This window comes from Bufo gargarizans, chromosome 4 (genome assembly GCF_014858855.1).
Source record: "Bufo gargarizans isolate SCDJY-AF-19 chromosome 4, ASM1485885v1, whole genome shotgun sequence".
Taxonomy (NCBI): Eukaryota; Metazoa; Chordata; class Amphibia; order Anura; family Bufonidae; genus Bufo; species Bufo gargarizans.
Genome location: NC_058083.1, coordinates 427,165,259 through 427,178,385, shown reverse-complemented (window position 1 = coordinate 427,178,385; position 13,127 = coordinate 427,165,259).

Sequence of the window (13,127 nt, the reverse complement as noted above, 5' to 3'; positions counted from 1 at the left end):
AGGCAGAGGAGAGAGGTCCCGTAACAGAGAATCTGGCTTCATGTCAGCAGAGAATCAGTCTGCATGTCATAGCAGAGAATCAGGCTTCACGTCAGCCACCACTGCAACAGTCCATTGTCATAAATTAAGGCCAAGCACCCAGGCAGAGGAGAGAGGTCCCGTAACAGACAATCTGGCTTCATGTCAGCAGAGAATCAGTCTTCATATCATAGCAGAGAATCAGGCTTCACGTCAGCTACCAATGCAACAGTCCATTGTCAGATATTTAGGCCCAGCACCCAGGCAGAGGAGAGAGGTCCCGTAACAGACAATCAGGCTTCACGTCAGCCACCAGTGCAACAGTCCATTGGCATATATTTAGGCCCAGCACCCAGGCAGAGGAGAGAGGTCCCGTAACAGAGAATCTGGCTTCATGTCAGCAGAGAATTAGTCTGCATGTCATAGCAGAGAATCAGGCTTCACGTCACCCAACATTGGAACAGTCCATTGGCATATATTTAGGCCCCGGCACCCAGACAGAGGAGAGGTTCATTCAAATTTGGGTAGCCTCGCAATATAATGGTAAAATAAAAATAAAAATAGGATTGAATAAGGAAGTGCCCTGGAGTACAATAATATATGGTTAAGGGGAGGTAGTTAATGTCTAATCTGGACAAGGGATGGACAGGGCCTGTGGGATCCATGCCTGGTTCATTTTTATGAACGTCAGCTTGTCCACATTGGCTGTAGACAGGCGGCTGCGTTTGTCTGTAATGACACCCCCTGCCGTGCTGAATACACGTTCAGACAAAATGCTGGCCGCCGGGCAGGCCAGCACCTCCAAGGCATAAAAGGCTAGCTCTGGCCACGTGGACAATTTAGAGACCCAGTAGTTGAATGGGGCCGAACCATCAGTCAGTACGTGGAGGGGTGTGCACACGTACTGTTCCACCATGTTAGTGAAATGTTGCCTCCTGCTAACACGTTGCGTATCAGGTGGTGGTGCAGTTAGCTGTGGCGTGTTGACAAAACTTTTCCACATCTCTGCCATGCTAACCCTGCCCTCAGAGGAGCTGGCCGTGACACAGCTGCCTTGGCGACCTCTTGCTCCTCCTCTGCCTTGGCCTTGGGCTTCCACTTGTTCCCCTGTGACATTTGGGAATTCTCTCAGTAGCGCGTCTACCAACGTGCGCTTGTACTCGCGCATCTTCCTATCGCGCTCCAGTGCAGGAAGTAAGGTGGGCACATTGTCTTTGTAGCGTGGATTCAGCAGGGTGGCAACCCAGTAGTCCGCACACGTTAAAATGTGGGCAACTCTGCTGTCGTTGCGCAGGCACTGCAGCATGTAGTCGCTCATGTGTGCCAGGCTGCCCAGGGGTAAGGACAAGCTGTCCTCTGTGGGAGGCGTATCGTGATCGTCCTGCCTTTCCCCCCAGCCACGCACCAGTGATGGACCCGAGCTGCGTTGGGTGCCACCCCGCTGTGACCATGCTTCATCCTCATCCTCCTCCACCTCCTCCTCATCCTCGTCCTCCTCATCCTCCAGTAGTGGACCCTGGCTGGCCACATTTGTACCTGGCCTCTGCTGTTGCCAAAAACCTCCCTCTGAGTCACTTCGAAGAGACTGGCCTGAAAGTGCTAAAAATGACCCCTCTTCCTCCTCCTCCTCCTCCTCCTCCTCCTGGGCCACCTCCTCTTCCATCATCGCCCTAAGTGTTTTCTCAAGGAGACATAGAAGTGGTATTGTAATGCTGATAACGGCGTCATCGCCACTGGCCATGTTGGTGGAGTACTCGAAACAGCGCAACAGGGCACACAGGTCTCGCATGGAGGCCCAGTCATTGGTGGTGAAGTGGTGCTGTTCTGTAGTGCGACTGACCCGTGCGTGCTGCAGCTGAAACTCCACTATGGCCTGCTGCTGCTCGCACAGTCTGTCCAGCATGTGCAAGGTGGAGTTCCACCTGGTGGGCACGTCGCATATGAGGCGGTGAGCGGGAAGGCCGAAGTTACGCTGTAGCGCAGACAGGCGAGCAGCAGCAGGATGTGAACGCCGGAAGCGCGAACAGACGGCCCGCACTTTATGCAGCAGCTCTGACATGTCGGGGTAGTTGTGAATGAACTTCTGCACCACCAAATTCAGCACATGCGCCAAGCAAGGGATGTGCGTCAAATTGGCTAGTCCCAGAGCTGCAACGAGATTTCGCCCATTATCACACACCACCAGGCCGGGCTTGAGGCTCACCGGCAGCAACCACTCGTCGGTCTGTTGTTCTATACCCCGCCACAACTCCTGTGCGGTGTGGGGCCTGTCCCCCAAACATATGAGTTTCAGAATGGCCTGCTGACGTTTACCCCGGGCTGTGCTGAAGTTGGTGGTGAAGGTGTGTGGCTGACTGGATGAGCAGGTGGAAGAAGAGGAGGAGGAAGCCGAGAAGGAGGAGGTGGCAACAGGAGGCAAAGAATGTTGCCCTGCGATCCTTGGCGGCGGAAGGACGTGCGCCAAACAGCTCTCCGCCTGGGGCCCAGCTGCCACTACATTTACCCAGTGTGCAGTTAGGGAGATATAGCGTCCCTGGCCGTGCTTACTGGTCCACGTATCTGTGGTTAGGTGGACCTTGCCACAGATGGCGTTGCGCAGTGCACACTTGATTTTATCGGATACTTGGTTGTGCAGGGAAGGCACGGCTCTCTTGGAGAAGTAGTGCCGGCTGGGAACAACATACTGTGGGACAGCAAGCGACATGAGCTGTTTGAAGCTGTCTGTGTCCACCAGCCTAAATGACAGCATTTCATAGGCCAGTAGTTTAGAAATGCTGGCATTCAGGGCCAGGGATCGAGGGTGGCTAGGTGGGAATTTACGCTTTCTATCAAATGTTTGTGAGATGGAGAGCTGAACGCTGGCGTGTGACATGGTTGAGACGCTTGGTGACGGAGGTGGTGGTGGTGGTGTTGGTGGTACATCCCCTGTTTGCTGGGCGGCAGGTGCCAACGTTCCTCCAGAGGCGGAGGAAGAGGCCGAGGCGGCAGCAGCAGAATAGGCCGAGGCGGCAGCAGCAGAAGAGGTAGCAGGGGGAGCCTGAGTGACTTCCTTGGTTTTAAGGTGTTTACTCCACTGCAGTTCATGCTTTGCATGCAGGTGCCTGGTCATGCAGGTTGTGCTCAGGTTCAGAACGTTAATGCCTCGCTTCAGGCTCTGATGGCACAGCGTGCAAACCACTCGGGTCTTGTCGTCAGCACATTGTTTGAAGAAGTGCCATGCCAGGGAACTCCTTGAAGCTGCCTTTGGGGTGCTCGGTCCCAGATGGCGGCGGTCAGTAGCAGGCGGAGTCTCTTGGCGGTGGGTGTTCTGCTTTTGCCCACTGCTCCCTCTTTTGCTACGCTGTTGGCTCGGTCTCACCACTGCCTCTTCCTCCGAACTGTGAAAGTCAGTGGCACGACCTTCATTCCATGTGGGGTCTAGGACCTCATCGTCCCCTGCATCGTCTTCCACCCAGTCTTGATCCCTGACCTCCTGTTCAGTCTGCACACTGCAGAAAGATGCAGAAGTTGGCACCTGTGTTTCGTCATCATCAGAGACATGCTGAGGTGGTATTCCCATGTCCTCATCATCAGGAAACATAAGTGGTTGTGCGTCAGTGCATTCTATGTCTTTCACCGCTGGGGAAGGGCTAGGTGGATGCCCTTGGGAAACCCTGCCAGCGGAGTCTTCAAAAAGCATAAGAGACTGCTGCATAACTTGAGGCTGAGACAGTTTCCCTGGTATGCATGGGGGTGATGTGACAGACTGATGGGGTTGGTTTTCAGGCGCCATCTGTGCGCTTTCTGCAGAAGACTGGGTGGGAGATAATGTGAACGTGCTGGATCCACTGTTTGCCACCCAATTGACTAATGCCTGTACCTGCTCAGGCCTTACCATCCTTAGAACGGCATTGGGCCCCACCATATATCGCTGTAAATTCTGGCGGCTACTGGGACCTGAGGTAGTTGGTACACTAGGACGTGTGGATGTGGCAGAACGGCCACGTCCTCTCCCAGCACCAGAGGGTCCACTAAAACCACCACGACCATGTCCACGTCCGCGTCCCTTACTAGATGTTTTCCTCATTGTTATCGTTCATCACAACAACAAAAATATTATTTGGCCCAATGTATTGTATTCAAATTCAGCTGAATATAAATTTGAGGCCTAGTATTTAGGCGCTGGGTGAACGGTATGGATTTACTGACAGAATTAGACTTGGAAATGCACAGTAGCGTGTGTGTGTGAAGTTATTCTGAATGACCCTATGTGCACCTTGAATATTATATACCCTTTTAGGGATAGATTTCAAATAGCTCTGATACAGCAGAAACCACTAAATTAGGAAATTGCTAAATTGGGAATTGTTTTTCAACCTAGAACAAAAAATGTGCTTTGACGGACACTAAATAACTTGCCCAGCCAGAACAGTACAGCGGTAAAGACAGATTTAGCGGGATATAAATTTGAGGCCTAGTATTTAGGCGCTGGGTGACCGGTATGGATTTACTGACAGAATTAGACTTGGAAATACACAGTAGCGTGTGTGTGAAGTTATTCTGAATGACCCTATGTGCACCTTGAATATTATATACCCTTTTAGGGATAGATTTCAAATAGCTCTGATACAGCAGAAACCACTAAATTATGAAATTGCTAAATTGGGAATTGTATTTCAACCCAGAACAAAAAATGTGCTTTGACGGACACTAAATAACTTGCCCAGCCAGAACAGTACAGCGGTAAAGACAGATTTAGCGGGATATAAATTTGAGGCCTAGTATTTAGGCGCTGGGTGACCGGTATGGATTTACTGACAGAATTAGACTTGGAAATGCACAGTAGCGGGTGTGTGAAGTTATTCTGAATGACCCTATGTGCACCTTGAATATTATATACCCTTTTAGGGATAGATTTCAAATAGCTCTGATACAGCAGAAACCACTAAATTATGAAATTGCTAAATTGGGAATTGTATTTCAACCCAGAACAAAAAATTTGCTTTGACGGACACTAAATAACTTGCCCAGCCAGAACAGTACAGCGGTAAAGACAGATTTAGCGGGATATAAATTTGAGGCCTAGTATTTAGGCGCTGGGTGACCGGTATGGATTTACTGACAGAATTAGACTTGGAAATGCACAGTAGTGTGTGTGTGAAGTTATTCTGAATGACCCTATGTGCACCTTGAATATTATATACCCTTTTAGGGATAGATTTCAAATAGCTCTGATATAGCAGAAACCACTAAATTATGAAATTATTAAATTGGGAATTGTTTTTCAACCCAGAACAAAAAATGTGCTTTGACGGACACTAAATAACTTGCCCAGCCAGAACAGTACAGCGGTAACGACAGATTTAGCGGGATATAAATTTGAGGCCTAGTATTTAGGCGCTGGGTGACCGGTATGGATTTACTGACAGAATTAGACTGGGATATGGCCAAAAAATAACCACACTATTGCTGTTTAAATGCACTTGGTGTGACAGCTTGACCAACCACACTACTGAGGGTTAAATGCACTTGGTGACAGGCGCAGCTTGCCCCTGATGTAGTATATGGCCAAAAAATGAACAGACTATTGCTGGTTAAATGCACTTGGTGTGACAGCTTGACCAACCACACTACTGAGGGTTAAATGCACTTGGTGACGGGCGCAGCTTGCCCCTGATGTAGTATATGGCCAAAAAATAAACAGACTATTGCTGGTTAAATGCACTTGGTGTGACAGCTTCACCCTGATGTAGGCTTTAGCCAAAAAACAACCACACCATTGAGGGTTAAATGCACTTGGTGACAGGCGCAGCTTGCCCCTGATGTAGTATATGGCCAAAAAATTAACAGACTATTGCTGGTTAAATGCACTTGGTGTGACAGCTTGACCAACCACACTACTGAGGGTTAAATGCACTTGGTGACGGGCGCAGTTTGCCCCTGATGTAGTATATAGACAAAAAATAAACAGACTATTGCTGGTTAAATGCACTTGGTGTGACAGCTTCACCCTGATGTAGGCTTTAGCCAAAAAACAACCACACCATTGAGGGTTAAATGCACTTGGTGACAGGCGCAGCTTGCCCCTGATGTAGTATATGGCCAAAAAATGAACAGACTATTGCTGGTTAAATGCACTTGGTGTGACAGCTTGACCAACCACACTACTGAGGGTTAAATGCACTTGGTGACGGGCGCAGCTTGCCCCTGATGTAGTATATGGCCAAAAAATAAACAGACTATTGCTGGTTAAATGCACTTGGTGTGACAGCTTCACCCTGATGTAGGCTTTAGCCAAAAAACAACCACACCATTGAGGGTTAAATGCACTTGGTCGCAGCTTGTGCTGGCGCACCACAAGACACAAAATGGCCGCCGATCACCCCAGAAAAAAGTGACTGACAAACGGTCTGGGCAGCCTAAAAACAGTGAGCAATTGAATTTCAGCAGCTCAATGATGCACAGCTGCAGATCGATCGATTAATCAAGTCCTTTGGAGGAGTTAATCTGCCTAATCTCGCCCTACTGTCGCAGCCGCAACCTCTCCCTACGCTAATCAGAGCAGAGTGACGGGCGGCGCTATGTGACTCCAGCTTAAATAGAGGCTGGGTCACATGGTGCTCTGGCCAATCACAGCCATGCCAATAGTAGGCATGGCTGTGACGGCCTCTTGGGGCAAGTAGTATGACGCTTGTTGATTGGCTGCTTTGCAGCCTTTCAAAAAGCGCCAAGAAAGCGTCACAAAAGCGCCAAGAAAGCGACGAACACCGAACCCAGACTTTTACGAAAATGTCCGGGTTCGGGTCCGTGTCACGGACACCCCAAAATTCGGTACGAACCCGAACTATACAGTTCACAATCAAACGGATATTGTGAACTATGCCCCTTAACGATTTCTGGAGTGGAGCGGAATCAATAGCAAAAACAGGTATATCCTTTCCCAAAGTGCCTACCTGGAAACCATGTGTTATAGCAAATTGATTATCAATGAGATTGACAGCTGCTCCACTATCTACAAAAATCTCACAAAAAATGTTCTTGCTCTCTAGCGCTTTTTCCTACCCTGGCAGGTAGGAAAAAACGGGAACTGCAAGCAAACGGAAAACCTTCAATTTCCACATCAACCTTGCCAATAGTAACAGATGGAACGTTTTTTTTTCTTTTTGTTTCTTTATTACTATAAAAAAACTGCCTGAATCTCCTAGAGGGACAAACATTTGCCAAATGATTTATACCTCCACAACAAAAACAAACCCTCCTCTGAGAGCTGAATCGTCTATTGTCAGAGGCAAGCAAACCCAGCTGTATGGGCTCCTGCTCAGAAGGGATTGAGAGAGACTGTGACCCCTGCGCACTGAATGAGAACACCGCACTGTCCTTGGACTGAGTATGACAGGAAGGAGTGATCTCTCCTCTCTCTCTAAGACGCCTGTCAATACGAACGGCCCGAGACATGGCAGACTCCAAAGAAATAGGTCTCTCATGAATGGCAAATGCATCTTTCAATCCCTTTGAAAGACCATGGCAAAATTGACTTCGGAGTGCAGCATCATTCCAACCAGTATCAGCTGCCCATCTCCGAAATTCTGAACAGTATATCTCTGCGGACTGTTTACCCTGGCATAAAAGACGTAGTCTAGACTCAGCCAGAGCAATATGACCTCACCGGCAGCGAAAAGGCCCAAGACTGAGCGTTATCCCTGAGCAGCGAGATGATGATCCCCACCCTCTGCTCCTCATGACCAGAGGAATGGGGAAGTAGGCGAAAATGGAGTTTGCAAGCCTCTCTAAAACAAACAAAATTCTCACTACCCCCAGAGAACGTATCCGGGAGCGAGATCTTAGGCTCAGAACAAACTCCATGAACGCAAGCTGAACCGGTCGCCTGAAACTGATATACAGTTTTACGGAGATCTGCTACCTCCAATGAAAGACCCTGCATGCGTTCAGTCAAAAGTGAATCCGGATCTATGCTTGAGACGGTTTTGGCGGTTTATAATGTCACGGATGGTGTTACAGAAAACTAGAAGACACAAATGAAGATCCGACTGACTTGATACAAAACTAAGGAACAAAAGGGTAAGCCCTGTAAGAGCCCTAGCTCTCTCCCTTACTGCTCAGACTATGCAAAAATCTCAATGGTAGAAAATTGGATACCCTCGTTCCTCGACTGTATGACACCTGAACACCCTATAATAGTGAGGGGACACGACCACTGGCTCCCTACACTTAATACGGAGGGAGTCAGGGTCACCTAGGATCAAGCCCACAGGCAAACAGAAATAAAGAAAACAGACTTATCTTGTGGATGCAGCAGTAACAGCTTCTAGCATCAGCACACTCCAGGAAGTTGTATAAACCGCAAAGTGATGCAGTATGGGAGGGGATTTAAAGGGAAGCAATCATTGCAACTAGATGACAGCTGAGAGAGGAAAACTAGATGACAAAACAAAAGCAAAACAAAAGAACCTCAGACAGGAGGTTCTGAAGAACGTCTGTCAGAGCTTCTCAGATGTCTGGCGGTGACAGGAACACACAGCAGTTCCAACAGAGGCAGGGCAACACTCTCCAAGGCCTGGGACAGTTTTATGACACCCCGCCAGCACCCTCAACCTGATTCACGGCCTAGTGTCACAAGGAGGAAAACATTTTGGAACACGGTGAAGGAGTACGGAGCAGACCGTGTCAGCATCCTCAGTGATCCCTCTGTGCCTTACAACTCTTGGGAGTCCAAGATGGACATGTGGCATGAACTGGCGCTCCACGCCTTGGAGGTGCTGGCCTGCCCCGCCGCCAGCATTTTGTCAGAGCGCGTATTTAGTGCTGCTGGGGGCATAATAACTGATAAGCGCATCCGTCTGTCAACTGAAAATGCTGACCGGTAGACTCTTATAAAAATGAACAAGGCCTGGATTGCCCCTGACTTCTCTACTCCACCAGAGGAAAGCGGCTGAACACAAAGGCACTCTAAATGTGGCTTTTATGGTTCATTGACTACACTATATTCCCATGCACCCCTTTCACCACTAAAAAGGGTATATGGTTCAATCTCCCTTTTCTCGTCCTCCTCCTCCTCCTACTCCATCATATCAACATGCTTATTAGGCTGCCTTTGCTCCTAATGTTATAGAGGGTCAGCTCAGCAGCAGGCCCTCACCCATAATGTTTTAGTGGGTCACCAGCAGGTCTTCGCCCATAATGTTTTGAGGGTTACCAGCAGGCCCTCAAAGCCCTGTTTTTGAGAGTCACCAGCAGGCCTTCAACCATATTTTAAAGAGTCACCAGAAGGCCCTCACCCATAATGTTTTTGAGGGTCACCAGCAGGCACTCGCCCATAATGTTTTAGAGCAGGCATTCTCAAACTGCGGCCCTCCAGCTGTTGCAAAACTACAACTCCCAGCATGCCCGAACAGCCTACAGATATCAGCCTACAGCAGGGCATTGTGGGAGTTGTAGTTTTACAAAAGCTGGAGGGCCGCAGTTTGAGGATGCCTGTTTTAGAGGGTCACCAGCAGGCCCTTGTTCATAATGTTTTGATGGTCGCTAGATGGTCAGATCAGCAGCAGGCACTCGCCCCTAATGATTTAGATGGTCAGCTCAGCAGCATACACTAACCCCTAATGTTTTAGATGGTCATATCAGCAGCAGGCCCTCGCCCCTAAATTATTTTTAGTGTTTGTACAGGAGAGACACCATTTCGAGAGGATTTTTATATTGTTAGCCTGTAAATCAGCCCCAGGGTGGAGGTTTGCTCTGGTTTCGGGGGTGGGGCACAGGGAACAGAGAAACTGTTTTGTTTAATTTAGTTTTCTATTGCTGGATTTTGTAGACACCATCTTGTCTTCCTTTGTGTGTCAAGCCATGTGGTTTTGTCGGCCATCTTTGATTTCCTTTGTGTGAAGACCATGTAGCTTTGGCAGACATCTTGGTTAGTTTGGTGCTGCAGGTTTTAACAAGAAATTTATTTTAGTTTGAGCTGGTTCACTTTAAGTATTTCGTTTTGGTGTCTATGCAAAGCGATTTGTTTGTTTTTTCCTCAAATGTCAGTTTTGTCCAGAATAGTCATTTTGTATTTTTGTAACCTTTCTGTAACATTTCTGTGCAGAGTTTGATTTTGTTTTGGTAAGGTTTGTGCTGGATATAGGTTGAGTGTTCGGTTATGGTATAGCTCAGTGACCAGTCTGATACAGGAATTATTGTGTAAACATTAATGGCAGTTTAGCGGTGAAATTGTCCTATAGTTGATGATTCTGCTTAATGTTTGTATATCTGTGGCTGTTACACTGAATTGAAGAATTGTTTGGCATAGTTAATATGGGCACTACAGTGTAGAAAGAAGGTGCTTTGTAGTTCTCTGCCAAAAGTATTGGGACAACTCCTAGAAATCGGTAGCAGTGTTTTTTTGTTTTTTTTTGTAGAAACCATTGTGGTGTTTGTATTCCTGTACAATGGAAAGCATTTTTAAAGAAGTTGCAAAGTTGAAGAACACGGCGACCATTCTTCAAGATGTTTATCTGAAAGCCTGAAGCACGCAGAGGGTGCTGTAAGAGAATTGTCTGCTCTCTGCAGGAGGACAGATGTTGAACATTCTCAGTGCTTAGTGCAGCCAGAGTCATTGAAACAACTGTTAGAGAGTAATGTTTCTGGGGTGAGAGGCAATGTATGGGCTGTAAGTATGGAGAAGTCTGAGGACTGTGGGTCAGATACTGGAACCGACTCAGGGATGAGATGGACAATTTGTCTGACCCTGGAGTTGGAAGTATTAACAAAATGGCAGAAGATTCCTCAGATGAATCCATGGTAAGAGGACTCAATACAGATGGTAGTGTGGGATCTAGTCATACTAGGATGGCTAATGTTGTGCAGCAAGGCAGATCACCATGTGCCCAGAGAAGGTATTGTGCAGGCAGACAAGCTATTCGTTGTTTTGCATGCAGGGAATTTTTGCACATTGCAAGATATTGTGACGTCGCTAATGGCAACAGACACAGGTATGTTAAGTACCCCAGAACCACACCTAGAAGTAAAGTGCTTTATTCAGCAAGGTGGGGTAATGGCCCCAGACATGCAGTGTTTTCTTGGGGAATGTATGGACGCTGGCTAGGGCCCCCTCGCAAGACGCGGATTTATTGCCTTGGCGTGGATGCATTTATTAAGAGAACAGCTCATATGAAAGGAACGTGTGTTTGTTGTCTGTAGTGCGCCTGATCAACCGCTGGAGAATAGATAATGACGTTTTTCCTGTAAATAAGCATGCATGAGAATCATAGTAACTTTATTGGGCATTGTTCACTGAGCAAGGCTGGATAAAGTTCACTGCAGTGGTAATGGGAGATTATTGTATACATGTGTTTTGTTAGCTGGCTATGTTATTTTAGTGTATTGAAGAAGTGATGGTGGTTTCTCATCTTCCTGTATCATCACTTCCTCTATGTTTGTTACTGTACATGAAGGAAGTAGTCGGGTGACGGGCCTGCCCCTTTCTAGTGTTACCCCTTTGTTGGCTATGAAATCAAAGTGAAGAGACTGGGCAGGAGGAGGAGGAGTGCTCAACAGAAACTCAGGATGAAACACTTTGTCTGACTCTTAATGAGGGTTAACTTTCCTTACACAAAAGAGCTTGATACACGTGCTTTTAAGCACGGGGAAATTCTTTGTCGTTGGTGTACTTCAGCACACTTCTGATGCAAGCGAATTTCTACAACATGCTTGACCAACACTAGTGGACACACATAATATTGACACTTTGGGTACAATTTGGCCATTTTCACAGTGGTTTAGACATTAATGGCTGTGTGTTGAATTATTTTGAGGGCACACCAAATTTGCACTGTTATATAAGCTGTACACTGACTACGTTAAATTGTATCAAAGTGTCATATCTTCAGTGCTGTCCCATGAAAAGATCTAATAAAGTATTTTCAAAAATGTGAGGGGTGTACTCATTTTTGTGAGACACTGTATATAAGATGAGCTAATTGACTTGTATCAGTTTATTATGAAACAATTCCCCCCCCCCCCCCAAATGAATCATAAGCTTTTGCGATTTGAGTCAGAGAAATTTCATAAAACAGCACATAGTCCCAGTTTACTGTGAGAATTGGCAGAGAAATACCATGAAGAAGGAAGAAGAAGTGTCTTGTAGGCAGCAGTCCCAGCATTTGTACAGCTCCTCCTCATTGCAACCCCAGAGAAGCTTTTCAATTGTATCCTCTCTGTCATCACTGCCCCTGCCTAGTGTGGAGTCTTTTTTTCCTAAAAAGAGGCATCAAAACCCCACCATGCTCTACTGGAGGTAGTCTAGAGAGTCTCCCTGTAGATGAGCTGTGTAAGAACTTTTATCATTTGGACTGCCATGAGGGGGATTAGATGCATAGCTGTTAGTCATGGCATTGGTGGCAGCTGTAGCCTACAGCCACATGGGGCAGTGTTAGCAACAATGGCACTATGGGCAAATACAGAGCAGGGAATCGGAAGGAGGGGCCAAGGTGCTCATGATGACATATCACAGTCTGAGAAAAGCCTGCATCCAGCGCCACACACTACAGGGGCACAGCTACAGATTAAGATCGCTGAAGAAGGCGCTGACAGGCCGAAATGTCTGGTCGCTATACTGATTTGCACATGCCTGCCCTATATGCCCTGTAATTGCACTGGATCATGATGATCATATGATGATACAAGATTAAAATTTAACAAGCAAAGAAAAATACTGTGTGCTGCAATTTTCTACTACTTGATCACGACTAAACAAGTTCTTGTTGTCACCAGCAATCAACGGTGTGCGGTACTCCAAATTTAACAGTCTGAGAAAAGTGTCAGAGAAGATGAGGACTCTGATGATCATTGTGTGATGGAGAGGAACTGGAAGCTGGATAGCGGTGCTGAGAGAGATTATCAGAGTAACATCAGAGAAGGAGGGGGGTGTCAGCGACAGCAATAAAGAGCAGAGGCAGTGTATGGCCAGAGACTCCTAAAGCACTGCTAGAGTCAGATCTTCTTTGAGAACTGGTGATGCCACTGATACTACTAATGCTTACTGCTTCTCCCACTAAGACTACTCATCCTCCTTTGCTCCATCATCAGCCATCAATAACGGAATATGCGGCCAGGAAACAACTCAACATGCC